The sequence below is a fragment of the Panulirus ornatus genome, chromosome 9, assembly GCF_036320965.1.
Source record: "Panulirus ornatus isolate Po-2019 chromosome 9, ASM3632096v1, whole genome shotgun sequence".
NCBI lineage: Eukaryota > Metazoa > Arthropoda > Malacostraca > Decapoda > Palinuridae > Panulirus > Panulirus ornatus.
The window spans coordinates 60,758,985-60,780,772 of NC_092232.1; the positions used below are offsets into that span (position 1 = coordinate 60,758,985).

General features: G+C 42.8%; 1 non-coding gene across 1 annotated transcript; it reads left to right on the forward strand.

The window, feature by feature from the left end:
* Positions 1-21,715: 21,715 nt before the first annotated feature.
* TRNAK-CUU (transfer RNA lysine (anticodon CUU)) lies at positions 21,716-21,788 on the forward strand. The gene has a single exon. It is a non-coding gene; the product is annotated as a tRNA-Lys (tRNA).

The following is a 21,788-nucleotide window of genomic DNA, read 5'->3' on the forward strand; positions in this document are numbered from 1 at the left end:
CTTCTTCCAGTGCATGGAACACATCGTTGGAGATTATCCCAATTGTCTCTATTGTTGTCCTGGTGAGATTTGTCCTCAGATGGGGCTTGTCACATGTTTTGGGCTGCGTGGTGACTGGGTCATGAGGAGGTGGTTCAGCTTGAGACGAATTCCGTCAATGCAGAAATGATCTCATCTATATCTTTAATATGGCCTAGAGCGGCCTGGCGAGTTACGTTGATTACAGACTCTGGAGCCTCCTGTTCCGTTGCGCTGAGTATGTCGTCGTGAAGGAGGTACCCCAAGTCACCCAAGTCTGGTGTTATGGGAGTGACGGCGCTACTGTTCGTAGTCTTCAAGACGTGGTACCTGTCGTCTGCCGGCAATTGAGTAAGAGCAGATGGATGGTATGAGGCAAGGCCAAAATCTATCAAGCTGACCTCGGGCGGGAGTGAGAGATCGTGTGGGATGGTGACCACGATGTTTCCCGTGTGTAGGTCATTGTGGTAGACACCAATGGCGTGTAGCTCTTTGACACAGAGGCAGACCTGAAGTCCGATGAGGCCTAGGTACTTGTCGGGAAGCTCGCGATCCAGGAGCAGGTCTCCGAGGGTGTCGGAACCAACGAAAGTTGTGAGAAGAGCTGGAGGATCGTCAGAGGTTGCCAGCAGTCGAGGGGCTCCTCCGGCTCCACTGACTTTTTCCAGAAAGTAGGCCTCCAGCTCATACATCACCGGAGGTGCAACACTGAAAGTCTTTCCGACTTTAAGGACGGTGTCAGCACCGTCCCATTTCACACGATAAGCCGTTCCGAAAGCACCTTCTCCAAGAAATTCCCCAGTTGCAATAAGATGTTCCACATCCAATCGGGAGAGATCCTTCCTGTAGCACATCTTGGAGATGAATGAGCCTAGAGCCCAGGAACGTGCTATATATATCCTCGGAAATCCAAGTTTATTGAGATTGTAGTGAAGATACGTATATAAATTTAGGTTTATTGGGATTGTAGTGAAGGTACGCATATAAATTTAGGTTTACTGGGATTGTAGTGAAGATACGTATATAGATTTAGGTTTATTGGGATTCTAGTGAAGATACGTATATAAGTGTGGTGAAGATTCATTTTTTGAAGGTATAGTGAAAATACGTTTGTCGAGGTCGAAATGGTTGAAGGGTCACTGAGGAGTGTAGTGAAGGTGTATTTTTCGAGGGTCTGATGAAGAAGCGTTTGTCGAGGGTGAAGCGAATTTAGGTTTATTGAGATTATACTGAAGATACGTATATAGATTTAGGTTCATTGAGATTGTAGTGAAGATACGTATATAGATTTAGGTTTATTGGGATTGTAATGAAGATCCGTATATAAATTTAGGTCTATTGGGATTGTAGCGAAGATACGTATATAAATTTAGGTCTATTGGGATTCTAGTGAAGATACGTATATAAATTTAGGTTTATTGGGATTCTAGTGAAGATACGTATATAAGTGTAGTGAAGATTCATTTTTCGAAGGTATAGTGAAAATACATTTGTCGAGGTCGAAATGGTTGAAGGGTCACTGAGGAGTGTAGTGAAGGTGTATTTGTCGAGGGTCTGATGGAGAAGCGTTTGTCGAGGGTGAAGCGAATTTAGGTTTATTGAGATTATAGTGATGATACGTATTTCGAGATTGTAGTGAAGATATGTATTAATTTAAGTTTACTGAAAGTATAGTGTATCATTCTTTGTCATATTGATTCGTTGTGGGTGTAGTAAAGATGCGTTTCGAGGATGAATTGAATTCAGATTTCCTTAGGACGTAATTATAACTACATTTGTCCATAATGCAATTAAGATACATTTGTTTAAGGCATAGTCAAGATGCATTTGTCAAGAGAGTAGTGAAGATGTATTTGTTAGCGGTGAAATGAGTTTAGGTTTCTTGAGGGTGCAGTGAAGTTACATTTAAGTTTAGTGAGGGTGCGGTAGAAATATGTAACGAGGTGAAGACGTGTGCAGAGTAGCGACTCGCTGGGTGTAGCGAGGTGAAGATGCGTACAGAGTAGCGGTTCGCTGGGTGTAGCGAGGTGAAGATTTGTGCAGAGTAGCGACTCGCTGGGTGTAGCGAGGTGAAGACGTGTGCAGAGTAGCGGCTCGCTAGCAGGAAAGTTGAGTGAGCGGTAGTTCTTGGCTATTATAGTGAACAACTGAAAATAATGGCAAGTCACTTGTTCAAGCAGGAGTCTGGCATCTACGTCAGGTACTCAGTATAAATCATCATTGATTTTAATCTTTGCACACATATTTACAATCAATTATGATTATTTCATTTTGCGTAGGTCATGAAAAATCCATGTTCCCACCATATTGTTCAGATGTGACTGTTGCTCTGCTGTTATAAGAACTGCCTCACATATGCACAAGTGGAGTGAGTGGATGATATCTGGACGTCACAGAGAATTTAAGGATAATACACAAAACTATTCTTCCAGCATCTTCATCTGAAATCTAACACTGAAGCCAAGTACTTTGTGGGAAACACATTATGACGGATCTTCTGTTATTTGTTTAGCTTCTTCTTTCCTTCTCTTTCCCTTTCCATCTTCCTTTGTGTCTTTTCTGACCCCTGATACATCTTCATTAATCACAGTCTCTCTCTCTCTCTCTCTCTCTCTCTCTCTCTCTCTCTCTCTCTCTCTCTCTCTCTCTCTCTCTCTCTCTCTCTCTCTCTCTCTCTCTCTCTCTCTCTCTCTCTCTCTCTCTCTCTCTCTCTCCACTTCTCACATAACATGACAAGACGTAACTCACGCATTAGTTCTTCATAACTCTGGATTTTCCAGCAGTGACCGCTAGCTACGTGTTATCTCTGCTGCATTCTGGTCAAATCTTGCCAACACTCGTCAGCCTCAAGACAAAACACAATTAAACCTTTATTAATCATCGTTAAAGGAAGTGAAAACTCGACCTACACCTAGGAAAATCACTGACTAATATTCATTTTATCAAGCCTCAGTTGCCATACTCAGGTGTCTCCAGCTCCTGCCTCAGTTGCCATATCCAGATGTGTCGGCTGCTGCATCAGTTGCCATATCCAGGTGTGTCAGTTGCTGCCTCAGTTGGCAGGTGTTCTCAGCAGATGAGGTCACGCCGGAGAGAGACTGAGCCAAGACAATTTAGGAATGTTGTGTTTACTACAAAGCAACATGAAGCACTTCTGTAGAACTCAAGCTACCAAGGTTAGTCATCATTCATATTTTCCTTATTGCATCAACATAATTATACATTTTTGCTAAAACCTTTTATGGATATTGTATTATATTTTCACACCATATGTCTAAGTGCTACGTAATAGGTGACTGTTATTAATTATACAATTAAATGATAACTGTGTATGATATAATATTAATATAAGGTACTTACTTAACATACAGAACTAACATACACTTTATATTTTTGGATAAGTGTGTTATTGTCATTTCCAATTTGATGTGCAATCATTTCGTCCAGTATATACAACCTGGGGTTATGTTCTCCAGCAGTCATACACGGACGGTGGTGTGATGTGTGGCTTCACGTGTCTGGCTGCTGCACACACAACATGGCCAATCCTTCTGCATGTCTTCTGCTGGTATTTGTATATCTATAAAGACAGTCTTAATGGTGCTGGCGTAATAATCATAGCTAGGCTCCCGTTACTATATGTATTCCTTCTATAATAAACAAAATAAGAAATATAGGAGAATGTTCGTGACCTGTGTTGGGAGGAGACCATATACTGTTCACCAGCCTTACGTATACAAGAGGTGTGGGGGCGGGTCGTCAACACAGCTCAGTAAACAATCAACAGTTGCAGTTGATTGTCAGAAGCATTTCAAGTGAGCAGTTGCAAGGTGTGGTAATGGTGGTCAGGAAGGCTGTTCCTTGTAGCTCGCTAGTTAGCCCAGAGTTGAACGAGGCGGAGCTCAGTAGTGTACCTTTGTCGTGTGTAATGACTGGATCATCTCTGCCACGTGAAGCAATCTACTAATCAACAGTTATGGAGTCAGGATTCATATATGACAACAAATAGTTAGATAGATTGTTGTTGTTAGATTGGGTAGGTGTCCGCCTGACATGGGCCCTTGTCTTACGACAGCCCGTTCTTAGAAGTCTGTTTACTGTACAGTTATGTTATTGTTAGAGTCACCAGCAGGTCTCCTCGTAGCAGTTATCTACTGTCGTTGTCACACTAGTGAGGTCTTCACCTACCTGTTGTTTGTTGTCGTTTTTAGATTTTCTAGGTTCACGTCCTACATCTAGAGTGTGGACGGCCCCTTCTCTGATCTAGTTTAACAGGTAATTTCTAGTTTACAGATTCGTCAGGTCCTTGCCTGGCTCGGGTCCTCATCATACGGACTCTGTAACACGTAAGTATATTTTATTATCTCTGAATTTATAGCCGTCAACAAGTAAAGTTCGTTAACCAGAATGTGTACCGTACGGAAAAGCAAATAAATAACAAAATTTGCAACATGATAACAGTCGATATTAGCCATCAGCAGGTAAGGTCATCAAGCCGCACCATACATACGTCAGACAGTAACATCAGTTGTATAACAGGATGTATATATGTTGTTGGATTTAAGGGCTATCACCTAAAGGTCATGAAGCCAGAATGTGAACCATAAGTTCAACATAAAATGATGGTCCAGGTCCAGCAGGTAGCTGCATATGAAGCTATGAATGTCTGTCTTGATTACTGACTACGTAGAGGGAAGGGTTTGGGTAGGAAAGGAATTCGGGAGGAGTATTTTGAGGGGTTCTCGGGAGTGATGAGTAGGGACACAAAAATAGTCCTTCTCAGGAGGAGGGTAACAGGTCCTGAGGCTCAGCCCAGGTGATGGTGTGAGCAGTACACACATCACCAGCACATCTTTGATGGCGCTCCTACACCTTCGTGACTGCTGCACTCCACACAGGAGCAGGGGATGATGGCACATATCTATGAAGCGAAAAGGTTTTCGACGAGACTGTGCTATTTCTTCCCTTCCCTGGTCGATGATACAGCCTTTCCCCAATGTTACTTGTCATTCCTGGTGTAACGACTTACGGGTTGAGTCCGGTAACACCTTTTCAATAATAGCATGTGAAAGAGTGGAGTGACCAGGATGAACAGCGTATTCTGCACCTCAACTGATTGATTGTATGATAAGAATATAGAGAATTACACACCATATATATCACTTGCAAGGATCAAGCCAGAGATGAAGCATAGATAACTAGAAGGGTAGAATACCTTTACCTGGGATCAGTAGCACCAGTGGTAATGGACACAGCTTTGTAATGCTTGATCACTTACAACTGATCAACTTTAATACGAAAGTCTTAGGTACTGTCCCTCAGGAAAACTTTTTACGCATATTTAAAAAACACGTATATATGTTAGATATACACTATCTCTAGAATATATCTTTACCTGGGACGTGTGACACTTGTGTGGATAGACACAGCTTTGTAATGCTTGATCCATTACACGAAATGAACTTCACTAACGAAGAGTTATACAACGCGTCGTTGAAGAACATTAATCAAATACCTAGACAGAATTTTTATGTTACATGAAAGATATTTCTTGATAGTAGTAAACACAAGAAATGGTGACGAAAGAAAAGGGATGTAGAAGTAAATGTTTTGTTAGAAAATGAATTGCTCCTGCCTTAAACTAGCTCCTTGCAATGGATTTTGTTTTAGATACCCACAGTAAGATATATTGTGTGATTAATCACTATAAATGTTTATGTTTAACAGATCTTTTATTTCTTATAGTATTTCACTGATTCAGGTTTAAGAACCTTGGGTCTGAACAACCATTATAATGCAACACAATACATATTTATCATAAATAAATCATTTATCACAATAACCATTATGTTTGTACCAGATTCTTTAAGTCCTCAATCACGTTTGTTAATATATAAGGAAATTTTCCGCCACATTTCAATACATAACATATATCTACACGTGTGGAAATATATGTATATGTTTTTATAAATTTTTCTTTGGCTTTTATAATTAAGGTGTAAGATATCCTTCTGAAGAGAATACTAGATAATATTATAGGTTATGTGCGTGTGTGTGTGTGTGTGTGTGTGTGTGTGTGTGTGTGTGTGTGTGTGTGTGTGTGTGTGTGAGCGCACATAGGAGTGAAAACATATTTTACACTTACAAGGTTAAGAGACGGGGCAACACGAGTGTACAAATCCTTCCTCAAAACTCTCACGTGATAATGATTAAAGTAGTATACACACACACACACACACACACACACACACACACACACACACACACACAGAGCGGCGCTTTCAATTTTTGATGTAGATTGATTTCCTATCTTAGTTTCGTCTACGGAATTCTATATCTTCAGTTCGGCACAACATTGTGGTAATGAAGGGAAAGTCACCACATTCACAAGCCGAGTGGACGTAGCTTATCCCACATCGTTAGAGAGAAAACTTACCTGTATTTGAATTAATGAATGGGCACAGAGAAGACAAAATTTTATTAAACATTTATTATACAACTATATAATTCATATTATATACATTACCACATTTCCTGCACTTTCCATCACAAATTTGCTGAGGTCATAACCTTGTACTTACCATTACCTTACAACCTTAAGGATGGTGGTCTACAACACCTCTAGATTGATGGAGAAAACGAAAAGTTTCGTTTTACTATTAAGACCACAGAAATACGGTAATTCCACTTCACTACCACTAACTACTAGTTATTTTACTTGTTGATTTTCACGGATAAGATTTTCATCCTCTGAGCGAAGCCATACAATAATCGTCCTTATCTACTCTGAGCATTGGATATCCTCCTGATGATCAAGATTGCTGTTTTGGTTGTCCGTTTCCCTTGTTACTGCTGCGCCTCACTGCACACCTTACATGAGTGCCTTCCACAGTATTAGGGACAGCTGCTGGGCCTCACTGTAGCTACTTCTGGGACGGTTGCCAATCTTCCTCGTATTCCCTCATGACCACAGCGCCAAACCGACTCCCGCCATCAGGCCGAAACGCACAAACATTTCTGACAAAATTGAGACAACCGCTTTCGCGTCAGTTTTGACACCAAGTGAATTTATACGACAATTACGCTCAAGATGCTTGGTTTTTCGTTCATGGATTGAACAGAAGCAACCAACGATGGTTGCTACTGCCCAATCCATGAAGTCCCCCCCACCACGGAAAGGTAACCAAGCTTCGGGGGGGATGGGTGTTTACCCTGACGCCAACGGAGAAACTCAATATTAGTGCAGAGATCTTTTCCTCGGTAAAGAAAGTGTAGCCGGACTCCGCCCTCATGAGGTTACTGCACGACAGCAAAGATCACCCTTTGGTAGGCTGTGCTATAGGCAGCACAGCTCCGTCAAAGATCTCACTCCATAAGTGAACTTATATAGATTCCTTTTTTAACATTTTGTCTTGTCTATAAGGAACTCATCAGTTCTTCTCCAGTGAAAGCAAAAAATCATCGAGAAATTCATTTGCTTCCTCAATATCAGGATCTTGTGGCTCTGTGTGGGGGACGGGGCTGGTGGGCTGTGTGTCTGGCTGTGTCTGGAGAGCGGGGCTGGTGGTCTCTGTGACTTGCTGTGTCTGGGGAGCGGGGCAGGTGGTCTCTGTGACTTGCTGTGTCTGGGAAGCGGGGCTGGTGGTCTCTGTGACTGGCTGTGTCTGGAGATCAGGGGAAGTCTTGGGTATAAATTTCAATATACTGTGAGCGATATCGTCTCTCAACCGATTCCTCTCGATCTTCTCTTGCACGGCCTTCATGATACGTTTGGGCGGCTTTCTCCATTTTCTTTGCATTTCAGTTGGTGATCCTGCGCCATCGAGCCACATGATACCAGAATAGTATCGTTCCTGTTTCCCAACGGGTCCAATCTTGGTGTCACACATGATGCCGAGGGAACCCAAATGGCGGCCGATGTTTACGTTGGAAGCCACGGGCTCGTTATGTATCTTGCAGTAACTTTCATACCGTTGCTGCAGCTCTTTCCTGCTGATAAGGTACCGCTTCATAGTAATAGTCTTTCCCTTCATTTGAACGAAGGTATTCATGAAACTAACAAAGGAAGCCTTTCCTTTGTAATCCCGTTTGTAGTAACAGAAAGCCATTGAAGACGTGGATTGGGTCAGGCGAAGTTACACAGACTAACAAGATAGTCCTCTAATCAGTGGTCCTGTATCAGCACTGAACTCGAAATACGTCAGAACGACAATTTCAACCCAGGGCTGGAGGGGCAATTGATGATATTCTCACGTCTTGCTCAACCAAGTAACCTCGGTTAGACCTTGTTTATATTTAAATATAGTAAAGTTAATATAGTGAAGCTTGATGTTTCTATTTATATGTAAGGTGCAATGTAGTTTATATAAGGTTCACCTTCCAGATGGGTTCCTGACATACCAACTTACATTCAGATATATATATATATATATATATATATATATATATATATATATATATATATATATATATGAATGTAAATTGGTATATCAGGAATCCATCTGAAAGGCAATATATGTCCAAAGATATTCATGAAGATGTAGTGAAGATGGCCTTGATCAAGATAAAGGCCACTGATAATGAAAACGAGATGACTGTGAGGATGTAGTAAAGATACATTTTTATTAAGGTAGAGTTAAGTGCTGTGCAAGTGGCTTGACTATAAGGATGTAGTGAAGATGGCCTTTCACCAAAAAATACGCTAGTGATATTGAAAATATGATTATAAAGAAGTAGTGAAGATGGCTTTTATCAAGATAGAGGCCAATGATATTGAAAATTAGATAAGTATAAGGATGTAGTCAAGATAGTCTTTGACCAAGATAAACGTCATCGATGATGAAAACAAGATGACCGTGAAGTTGTAGTGAAAATAACCTTAAACCACAGAAAAGCCATTGATATTCAAAATGATTGTGAGGATGTAGTGAAGATGGCGTTTGACCATGATAAACGCCAGTGATGTTGAAAATAGCATCTTAATAAGCCAAAATAAACAACTAACAATCAAATCAAATAATTAATTCAAAAGATAGGGTAAGGAACCAGAAATAAAAGTCTTAGAAAATCCAACAAATAACACCTAAACGAAAAAAACCTAAAAGAAATTAGATGGAATATTTCCTATGTATGTCCATTATTGTGTTTATATATGAATATAAGATATATATATATATATATATATATATATATATATATATATATATATATATATATATATATATATATATATATATAGATATATATCTTTTTCTTTTAAACTATTCGCCATTTCCCGCGTTAGCGAGGTAGCATTAAGAACAGAGGACTGGGCCTTTTTTGGAATATCCTCATCTGGCCCTCTCTGTTCCTTCTTTTGGAAAATTAAAAAAAAACGAGAGGGGAGGATTTCCAGCCCCCCGCTCCCTCCCCTTTTAGTCGCCTTCTACGACACGCATGGAATACGTGGGAAGCATTCTTAATCCCCCATCCCCAGGGATAAATATATATATGTACAATCCCAGGGGATAGGGGAGAAAGAATACTTCCCAAGTATTCCCTGCGTGTTGTAAAAGGCGACTAAAAGGGAAGGGAGTGGGGGGGCTGGAAATCCTCCCTCTCGTTTTTTTTTTTTTTTTTAATTTTCCAAGAGAAGGACGAGAGAAGGGGGCCAGATGAGGATATTCCCGCAAAGGCTTAGTCCTCTGTTCTTAACGCTACCTCACTAACGCGGGAAATGGTGAATAGTATGAAAGAAAAAAAAATATATATATATATAAAGTATGAATAAATGTGGCGGGGTGGCGACGAGAATGAATAAAAGCAGTAAGTATGAAGTATGTACATGTGTATATATATGTATGTGTATGTATGAATATGTATAGGTTGAAATGCATAGGTATGTATATGGGCGTTTCTGCACGTGTATGTGTATACATGTGTATGTGGGAGGGTTGGCCCATTCTTTCGTGTGATTCCTTTCGTTGCCTCGCTAACGCGGGATACAACGAGAAATTATAAGTAAATAAAGTATACAAGTAATTGGAGTGTGTGTTTGTGGTAGTAGTGGGTGGGTGTGTTAAGCGTGGAAAGGAAGGCCAGTTAAAGTCCTTTTTTGTAGACTGGAGGTTTGAAAACGGGGTTTAACGGGCCTCGGTGCCTCTATATATGGTGGAAAACGTGCTTCCCATTGGTTGACAATGGTCTACCAATGAGAGGGCTGCATTTGATATAGTTTGATAAGTTGTAAGGGTGAAATTCCTATGTATTGTTTGGGTTAGGTATCAGTAATTTGGTAATGTCGTCTTCGGTGGTGCGAGCGCGTTTTATGCACTAGCAGACACAAACTCCCTCCCTATTGGCTGAAGGAAAGCCATAAGCTCCGCCCACCCTGCCTCACTTGATCCAGATGAAGGTTGAAAGGCAATTTTTCACAATCATCTCTATGTATATAGGGAAAAAAGTAAGATATAATGGTGTCATAAGATAGAGCTTGCTGTGTTGTCTATGTTCCATAAGATACATACAAAGAAAAATGGACATTTCACAAAAAGCACACGATGATAGGCACAGAAGGTACAACTGCTACTTTTACGTCCATCTGACCCGGTATATATAAGAAAGTTCCTACGTATACATCACGAATCCCTCCTCTAAACATCTATTGGAGGAAATTGTTTGAAAGACAAGTAGAGCGATTTCAAATACATCATACTCACTGGATTGATTACTTCAACAATCTCCTGGGAACAGACCACACAGGTAACATGTTTAATATACAACCTGGACAACATCCAGTGACCATATATTAAAAAACTAAAAACCACTATAGATCTTGCTGCTAAGTCCGTGCGGGGAACGCCTTGGTCAAATCAGTTTCCATCGGCCAGAGATAAGATCCATCTCCTATATCCCTTAAAAAAAAAAAGAAAAAATACAAGAAAAAAAATAAAATAAGAAAGAGTGATAAAGAAAATAAATAGATATATAAATAGAATAAAGCCTTGCCCTCCACTCATCGTCTCCGCCCTTCTTAACCTATTTTTCCTATGCAAGCTGGGTTAAGCCCTGGCTCTTTTCTTCCCTCTAAAATTCACTTCCTCTAATAATTCTTGCTCTTCCCCCCCCCCCTCTCTTCCCCTCCCCCCCCCCTTCCTTCGAGAGGACATTTCTATCATCATCATTGTCATTGTGTTCGTCATCTTTTCTAGCCATTCGAGAAGGTTCTTGCTGCTCCTGTCTCAGCCACGTGTTAACCACGTGGTTGATGGAGGATTAACCGCCAGATCCCACGAAGACAGAAGAAAGAAGACAAAAGAGAGAAGACCGAAGAAAGAAGTGGATTGTAACGTTGCCTCCCGCGTTGGTCCTTCCCGCGGGAGACCGTTACGGTGACGACGCCGGCAGGCTGTTCCCTCACCACCATCGCTGCTCCCCACACCCCCGCGTTGCCTCCACTCCATCTTCACATGTCTTTTTATTTTCTATTTTTGTATCATCCATCATCCATCTCTCGACCGTTTGGCTTGAGCAATCTCTACCCCAGCTTCCCCACCCCATTCTGGAAAACTCATTTTCCTGAGGAGTGGAGGCTGGAGTGGACCTGTTCTCACCTGACGGGGTGGAGACCCTCACACTATCTCTTACCTCTCCCCTACCTTGGACCGTCGAGCCTCCCTCACTCACGTTTTCTCGCACTAGGACACTGATGCCACCAACATGCCGCCCGACATACGTCTAAAATCCCTCAAAACTGATTGTCCCCCTCCTTCCACGTTCGAACTCCTGGCCATCGTCTTTAAGACCACTGAGATCCGTCCTACTAGGGTCATTCAATTCCCCTCGAATATATACCAATTTAAGATTTGCTTGGACAAAGATAGTGATTTAGATAGAATCCTATCTAAGCCTCTCCTTGATGAACTAGCTAAAAAAAACTACCAAATCGTTCAGGACCGCTGCCCCTTCAAGCTAGATGTACTATTATTGCCAACAATGTTGATGAATCTATCTTGTCCCTCAGCCCTTCGGAGATTGTTGAAGCCATCAATGGCGAAAACAATGACGTTAATGTCATCAACGTCTATAAACCGAATAACTCCAGATCAATAAAGATACAATGTTCAAACCCGACCGAGGCCGATCGCCTGCTCTCCCGGGGAGTCCTGTTCCCCATGATCTCTGTGCCAGCAAAATCCCTGAAGAAAGATGAATATCTCGACGTACAACAATGTTTCAAATGTCTGAAATACCGACATGAGACTAAGAACTGTAAAGAACCCCACCAAACCTGTAGTCAATGCGCGGAAACTGGTCATGGTTTTCGTGAGTGCAAGGCTCAGGCAGCGAAGTGTGTCCACTGTAAAGGTGAACACGTTGCTGTATCTGGGCTGTGCCCACGTAAGAAGGAGCAACTCTGTGCAGTGCGTCAGGCACAAAAATCCAACTCACCTCCTTCCACAAACCCTCACCTGTACGCAACAGTTGCTGCTTCTGCTCCTCCCCCTGCCACCCAAGCTTCTCCTATCCCAACTACTAATTCTTCAGACCTCCTCACCCTACAAGGTAGGCTGCATGCGTGCTACCTAAAAGCGTTGTTCCTGAGCGGGGAAGATAAGTCGGAATTCATCAGAATTTTCGATTTGCTTCTTGCTCATAACAACCTACCCAATGTACGAACTCCACCTGATCTCCTCAGCTCCCCCGCCAACAACCATCCCTCACCGACCCCTGTCTCGTCCGCCACCCTGACCCCTAACGAAAACGTATCCCAGGAGACCCCCAGTAACACTTCCAACTCTCCCCAACTACTCAACCTGTCACCCTCCCAACTTCCAATACCCCCTCCGCACCCCCTAACACAACTCCATCCACAACCCCCCCAACCCAACACCAACAATCCTACTGTCTCTCCAAATACCGATTCCTCTCCCACCCCCACCGTCCCAACTTCCACCACCACGACAGTTCCCCCAGAACCTCCACTCACCAATCCCCCCCTCCAACCACCTCCTCCCTTCCTGCGCCTAACCCTCCCAGAGGAGCCCCAGAACCTGACCTTGCCACACCTGACAACCCTCCTCCGGTCAAACTCGGCATTCAAATCGTCGACGTTCACCCTCTCCCTCTCCTCTCCCCTTCCCTCTCCTCTCTCCTCTCCCCTCTCCTCTCCCCCCACCAGATATACCCCGACCCAAGACTAGAAACATGGTACAATTGAAATACTCAAACGTTGGGTCAACGGCCTACATCGACACTAGATGCAGAAGGCCGATAAACTTCCAAAAATCGTAAATGCTTCAGATATTGCAGTTCAACGTGCTCAGCTATCACAGTAGCCGTTATCTGATTGCCACACTTCTCGAAGAGAAGAGACCCGATGTCGTGATACTTAACAGCACATGTATCACCAACGGATACAAAATTAGACATTACGGGTATACATCACGACAGTCTCCAGACAGTAGACACGAGGGAGTCGCCATTCTCATACGCAACACCATCGAGCACGAATACCTCGCCATCTCATGGCAATACGAACACTTTCTAGCAGTTAAGGTAAACACAATACACGGCTTCATTATCTTCTGCACTACATACTCTCGACCCAACACTACCATTCCACTCCATGATCTCTACACAGTATTCAATTACACACATATCCCAGTCTACCTTCTAGCTAACCTCAACGCCCAACACAGAACCTTCCACCACAACAGAAGCAATTCTCATGGCGATGACTTATTCGTTTTATACTCTTACAAACGTCTTAATTTCCTAGGACCTTACTTCCACACTGTCTTCACTGGCCCAGGAGGAAAAAGCAGACCTGACCTTCTCTTCTCCAACAGAGCCAGTAATTTTCTTCCCAATTTCTTGTATCCAGGACCACTGTGTGGTTCCGACCACATCCCTATATTTCTTCATCTCTAGTGTAACCCTATCCTCGTCCCATCACCCTCACACTACCACTACAAAAGAGCAGACTGGGAGAGCTTCAAAGACACTCTCTCCAACTGCACTTACACCACAAACTACGAAAATCACCCAATAACACTAATAAACACAGAAATAGAACATATACATGGAACAATCACACAGGCAGCTAACATATCTATTCCCAAATCTTCATTTAATTCAAGATACTCCTTCTTCCCTTCTCCCAAAACAACAAGACTACTCTCGTGCTACCGTCGACGCTTTGAGTAAAACAGACGTCGTTTGGGCCTAGTACAGTGGGACCTCACATCCCTACGAAACCACACACTCAACAGCCTTCTAGAAGACCACAATGGACACTGGAAATCTCTTATCACCACAACAGAACAACACTGAATCAAATCTCCTCAAGAGTCTTGGAACAGAATCGGAAAACTCAAAGGAATACCGAAAACAGACTTTAATGGACTAAATGACAACACTCTATACCATAACCCACAAGACATTGCCAACATTTTTCAAAAACACTGGGAAGGTATTTTTCACCCTCACCCCCCTCACCCTCTGGCGTACGAAAACACTAGAATTGTCACACAACACATACAAAACAGACCCAGTCACTTCTACCCAGAACAGATCATACACCTCCAATCGCTTTCACACGACCACCTTCTCACAACTCCCATAAGATCGAGCGAGGTCAAATTTCTCCTCCTCAAATCACCCAAAGTAGCCCCAGGTAATTCAGGCATTGGTTACCAGCTACTTACACAACTCCCTAAAAACACTATTAGAGCCATCACCTTCCTCTTCAACGCGGCACTAGCCTCTGGCTATTTTCCCGCGGCCTTCAAAACAGCAACAACCACAATGATACCTAAACCCAACAGATCCAACACAGACCCCATGAACTACAGACCCATCAGCCTACTTGAGTCCATTGGGAAGACATTTGAAAGAATCATAAACAACAGACTTAGACAACACCTTACAAACAACAACCTACTCTCACACAAACAGTTTGGCTTTCACCAACATCGCTCCACACAAGATGAACTCAACATCATTACGAACTACATAAGAAACAACACGCGGACACACAAAATGACCGCACTAATCACAAAAGATGTTGAAAAAGCCTTTGACACCGTGTGGCGCGATGGATTGAGGTATAAACTAAGCACCCAATTCCAACTCCCACGACCCACCATTAAACTTCTTTCTAACTATCTTAGCAACAGAAAAACCCGAATCAAATACAGAAACACTTACTCAAACTACTTCTTCCTTAATGCCAGTGTACCTCAAGGCTCCGTGCTGGCCCCCACTCTCTACACACTCTACACAAATGATCTTCCCAATCCTATACACCTGGACTCCATCACTCTCCAATATGCAGATGATATTACTCAACTGATCAGAGCCGTAACCCTCACACACTTAATCAGCAGAACCCAACAGGAAATTGGCCACGTTCCGCTCTGGGAGTTAAAATGGAGTATTAAATCAAATCCTGCCAAATCCAACATATCCTACTTTAACGTACGTCAGAGATACAACATAAGTAATGTCTACCTACACTCTCGTATACACCGACATTTACCCATTCCCATCTCAAACATCAACACTGTCCTGGGCCTAAACTATGATGTATACCTGAGAATGAACCGACATATTCAGTCTAAAGCGGCTATTGCGAGAGCGGAGCTCGCAAAATTGTATAGATTCAGAGAGGCGCAATTCAAAACCAAATTGCACCACTACAAAGCATTAATACGACCTCTTATCACATACGCCTCTTTAGCTCTCGAACTCAGAGCCAAATCCAACATCCGCGCACTCCAAATCATTCAGAACAAAGCTCTACGTTGGGTTTTTAACATCAAATGTCACGAGTTCATCAGGAACACAGAACTTCACGAGAGTGCACGAATCCCTCCTCTAAACATCTACTGGAGAAAATTGTTTGAAAGACAAGTAGAGCGATTTCAAATACATCATACTCACTGGATTGATTACTTCAACAATCTCCTAGGAACAGACCACACAGGTAACATGTTTAATATACAACCTGGACAACATCCAGTGCCAATATATTAAAAAACTAAAAACCACTATAGATCTTGCTGCTAAGTCCGTGCGGGGAACGCCTTGGTCAAATCAGTGTCCATCGGCCACAGATAAGATCCATCTCCTTCTATATCCCTTCAAAAAAAATAATGATAATAATAGTAATAAAAGAAATGAAAAATACAAAAAAATGAAATAGAATAAGTTGATAAAGAAATAAACAGAAAAAAACTAAAATAAAACCTTGCCCTCCACTGATCATCTCCGCCCTGCTTATCCTATTTTTCCTATGCAAGCTGGGTTAAGCCCTGGCTCTTTTCCTCCCTCTAAACCTCACTTCCTCTAACAATTCTTGCTCTTCCCCCCCCCTCTCTTCTCCCGCCCTTCCTTGGAAGGGACTTTTCTATCATCATCATCATCATCAGATGGGAGGCAGGTTTGGGACGAGACTCAGGCCGAAGAGGAGAGAAAAGCTTTGGACGAGAGTCAAGCAGGAGAGGAGAGAGAGAGGCTTGCTACGAGAGTCAGGCTGGACAGGAGAGAGGGGCTTACGACGAGAGTCAGGCAGGACAGGAGAGAGAAGCTTGGGACGAGAGTCAGGCAAGACAGGAGAGAGGGGCTTAGGAAGAGAGTCAGGTCGGAGAGGAGAGAGAGGCTTAGGACGAGAGTCAGGCTGGACAGGAGAGAGAGGTTTGGAAGAGAGTCAGGCAGGACAGGAGATACAGGCTTGGGAAGAGAGCCAGGTCGGATGGGAGAGAGACGTTTGGGACGAGAGTCAGGCAGGAGAGGAGAGGTACCACGTCAGTCTCTCGTTCCCATACACAGGTCATCAAGTCCAGTCTCTCCTTTGCCACTCCAAACCTCCAGCCTGACCCAACAACACTGTGGTCTGCATGATGGAAGCACACGAAATATTCATAAGAATTTCCTTCTCTACACTTGCCTCCAGAACTTTCTTTTATGCTTGTAGGTCCAAAGGTTGACGCCAGGCCTTAGCACAGACACCACTGAGATCACCAGCCGGTCAAATGTATACTGTAAACACATAATGACAAAGGAAAACATACTTACGGTTACATACATACATGCAAGTATAACCTTAATGGTCAGGTCAAAGGTCAGGCCATCATAATACCTGAAGGTCGCACCGTCGTGTTCAGCCACACAGATCTTTCAGAGCTTCATGCCTGAGTACGATACCACATTACCAGCTTCCAATATTATACTACCTTTCCCGCCACACCACACAACAGCCTCACCTTAATGTCATGCAACATCAACATTTATATTTGGTCTCTGACGACAACCCCGCGACCACCAGCAGACCCATGCAGGCCCCCATGTCACTTACGTCACTACAGTTTCCAGGCACCACGTGGCATTTTAGTGGCTGTTAATTACCACTCCTCTGACTCAGGCAGCTTTCTTACCTTCCTGTCTCACCCAGACGTTGTCTGCTGGCTCTCACTCCACAAACATACAACCTCTCCTTCCCAGACATAACACATCACAACACCTTACTCCCACCACTTTCATCTTTTTCTTCGTGACAACTTATTTTTCTGCGGAGAGCGTTACGCGCTTGCCCTGCCTTTGGCAAAATCTCGTTAGATGAACTCTTAAGGCAGAACTCCTCTCTCTCTCTCTCTCTCTCTCTCTCTCTCTCTCTCTCCAGCCAGCCACTATGAATGTAGATTGCGTGACTGAGTGAGAGCAATGAAGTTCTTGCCATATGACGGCGAGCCACTCTGCACCCCACACACCCACCCACCCAGCACATATCAACTTGCCTCTTGGCTGAGAGAGAGAGAGAGAGAGAGAGAGAGAGAGAGAGACTACCTACGAGTATTTACGATCACAGATAATACTGAAAACAAAGGCCCCGCTGGGAATCGAACCCGGACCAACTGTTTATGAGGAAGATGTGCTAACCACTACCCCACGGAGCCACTTGTCAGTGGACTCAAAGAATCTGGTACAAACATAATGGTAATGGTTTCTGATAGATATGTATTGTGTTGCATTATAATGGTTGTTCATAACCAAGATATTTAAGCCTGAATCCTTAAGATTATATAAGAAATAATAAAAACGTGTTAGAAGCATAAGCATTTATGATTATAAAGAACAAAATGCATTATCACGTGGGTATCTAAGAAATAAATCCAATACAAGAAGTTAGTTTAAGGCAGAAGTATTTCATAATTTAACAAAATTACCTCTACGTGCCTTTTCTTTCGTCATCATTTCTTATGTTTACTATCAAGAAATATCTTTTATCTAACATAAAAGTTCTGTATAGGTATTTTATTAATGTTCTCCAACGACACGTTGTATAACTCTTCGTTAGTGAAGTTCATTTCGTGTAATGGATCATGCATTACAAAGTTGTGTCTATCCACACAAGTGTTACATGTCCCAGGTAAAGATATATTCTAGAGATAGTGTATATCTAACATATATATGTGTTTTATAGATATTCATAGAAAGTTTTCCTGAGGGACAATACCTAAGAGTTTCGTAATAAAGTTGATCAGTTGTAAGTGATCAAGCATTACAAAGGTGTGTCCATTGCCACAGGTGCTAGTGATCCCGGGCGGGTCAAGGTATTTCACCATCTTTGTTTCCTCAACACTTCTAGTTATATATGTTTCATCCTTGATGTGATCCTTACAATGAGTATTCATGGTTTGTAATTCTCTTCATCCTTATCATAGCATTAATCAGTTGAAGTGCAGAATACTTATATGAAACTGACTACTGTATTCTGTTTGAGACATAATGCTATGAAAGGTGTTACCGGACTCCACCTGTAAGTGGTTATGGTTCACATTCTGGCTTCATGACCTTTAGGTGATAGCCCTTAAATCCAACAACATATATACATCCTGTTATACAACTGATGTTACTGTCTGACGTATGTATGGTGCGGCTTGATGACCTTACCTGCTGATGGTCAAACATGTTATCATGTTGCAAATATCGTGATTTGTATGTTTTACCGAATGGTAGAGATTCTGGTTTAATGACATTTCTTGCTAATAGCAAGAAAATTCAACAACAGATATACATACTTACGTGTTACAGAGGCCATATGATAAGGGCCCGAGCCAGGCAAGGACCTGACCAATATCTAAACAAGAAATTCCCTGTTAGGCAAGTTGAAAACGGCTGTGTAGAAGCGAGGACCCGTAATAGAAAGAATAACTACAACAACTGTGATAACAATAACAACAACAACAACAACAACAACAACAACAACAACAACAACAACAACAACAACAAAACTGTTACGTGAAGACCTAGCTAATGTGACACAAATCATAACTGCTAAGAGAAGACTTGTTGAACATAACAATAACATAACTGTACAGAAAATGATAGTTTCTGAGAAAATGTCAAGTGCAGACCTGGTGACTCTCACAATAGATAATCATTATTCAGCAACGGATAACAATTGTATACAGTAACTTACAAACATTGTTTCTCATGACAGAAGATGATCCAGCCTTTACACACGACCAACTACAGACAGCACTGAGCTCCGGCACGTTGAACTCTCCACTAACTACCAGGAACCCTCCTCCTCCTTCTGACGATCCCGAGAACATTGTGTGTTGACCACCCGACCTCCACCCACCCCACACCTCCTGTATACGTAAGGCTGGTCAACAGTAGACGGTCTCCTCCCAACACCGGTCACGAGCACTCTTACCTGAGTGACCAAGGCTGCCACCGTACGTAGCCAGTGAGGTGGTACAGGGTGTGTGTCTTCACCTGTTGCTTATGTTTCCCAGGTGTGGTCGGGCAGGCAGGCAGGGGAGGTGGCCTGGGTAAACAGCCTTAGTTAGGTATTTGTTCTTGACTCCAGCCAAATCTTGCCACCACCGGCCGGACCAGCGGTGTACCAGGTGACACCTTCCCAGGTGTGGGGTCCTGGTTATAGCTCTCCTGGCTTGGCTGGATAGGCAGTGACGTCTTCCATGTGTGGGTAATATTGTGGCGACTGTATGTACCTGATACAACGCATTATATTGAAAATGGAGTAATGATGATAGAAACAGCTGGTTATTATGATCATTGATCACCAGGGAATATAGGTAATATAACAGTATTTTCTCAATGGATTGCTATTAGAATGGTCAAATGTTAATAGTTTGATAATTACATAACAACAATACGTGTAGCCAATAATGTTCCTGGAGGCCAGGGTGCAGATATGTATGAAAGTTGATCAAGTAGGACATGTATAACGTAATTGAGAATTTATTTTGATATAACATTTACTTGTAAACATGTGAAAATAAGTTGTTATATAAAGAGCGAGCAAAGACATATACCCAGTGTGTAGCTGCTGGTCTTTCGTCTGTCTTTAAGCAGCGGAAGACAATATAAACTGAAGTCACGTGACTCCTCCAGGTAGACTTCAATTCCAACCCTGGCCTGCCCGGCCTGCCAGTTAATCTTCTGGCCAGTTAAATCATTATGGTACGAGGGAAACCTACTGGTCTTAAATCATTATGGTACGAGGGAAACCTACTGGTCTTAAATCATTATGGTACGAGGGAAACCTACTGGTCTTAAATCATTATGGTACGAGGGAGACCAGTTCTATGATATAATCAATGATGTACCCATGTAAGGGTCTAGGGCCAGGTATATATAGTGTATGTGGTATTGGCATTATCATTAACACCTGAAGGAGTTAAAGACTATTGACATGATAGTTGTAACTTGCAGTTTACGTGTCTATTGACCTTGGCAGTTGATGGGCCTAAACCACCACTAACCGGTCAACCAACCAACCATTATCTTGCATATGTTACTTGATCAACACACCAGGCTTGGCCTCACCACCTACTACCCTTCTCCAGACACACTTGCTGCCTCCTAACCATTAGTGTCTCACTCTCACAACATCAGACAGAGAGGAGAGTGTCTCCAGACACACTTGCTGCCTCCTAACCATTAGTGTCTTACTCTCACAACATCAGACAGAGAGGAGAGTGTCTCCAGACACACTTGCTGCCTCCTAACCATTAGTGTCTTACTCTCACAACATCAGACAGAGAGGAGAGTGTCTCCAGACACACTTGCTGCCTCCTAACCATTAGTGTCTTACTCTCACAACATCAGACAGAGAGGAGAGTGTCTCCAGACACACTTGCTGCCTCCTAACCATTAGTGTCTTACTCTCACAACATCAGACAGAGAGGAGAGTGTCTCCAGACACACTTGCTGCCTCCTAACCATTAGTGTCTCACTCTCACAACATCAGACAGAGAGAAGAGTGTCTCCAGACACACTTGCTGCCTCCTAACCATTAGTGTCTCACTCTCACAACATCAGACAGAGAGAAGAGTGTCTCCAGACACACTTGCTGCCTCCTAACCATTAGTGTCTTACTCTCACAACATCAGACAGAGAGGAGAGTGTCTCCAGACACACTTGCTGCCTCCTAACCATTAGTGTCTTACTCTCACAACATCAGACAGAGAGGATGTTATGCCTCTTATCTAACCTGACACATCAGCCGGGGTCTCAGGACGTTGATAAGGTCATGGTCGGATCCCCTTATGTATCTATCATGTGACCTCAGGTCAGTTATTGAACGTTATCGCTGATAATACAGCGTTGTTAGGCGGTTAATGATGGTGGTTATTAACCTCGCTTAGACACACATATACACTCGAACAAGGGTTTTATATAAGCCCGGCTAGCTCAGTCGGTAGAGCACGAGACTCTTAATCTCGGGGTCGTGGGTTCGAGCCCCACGTTGGGCG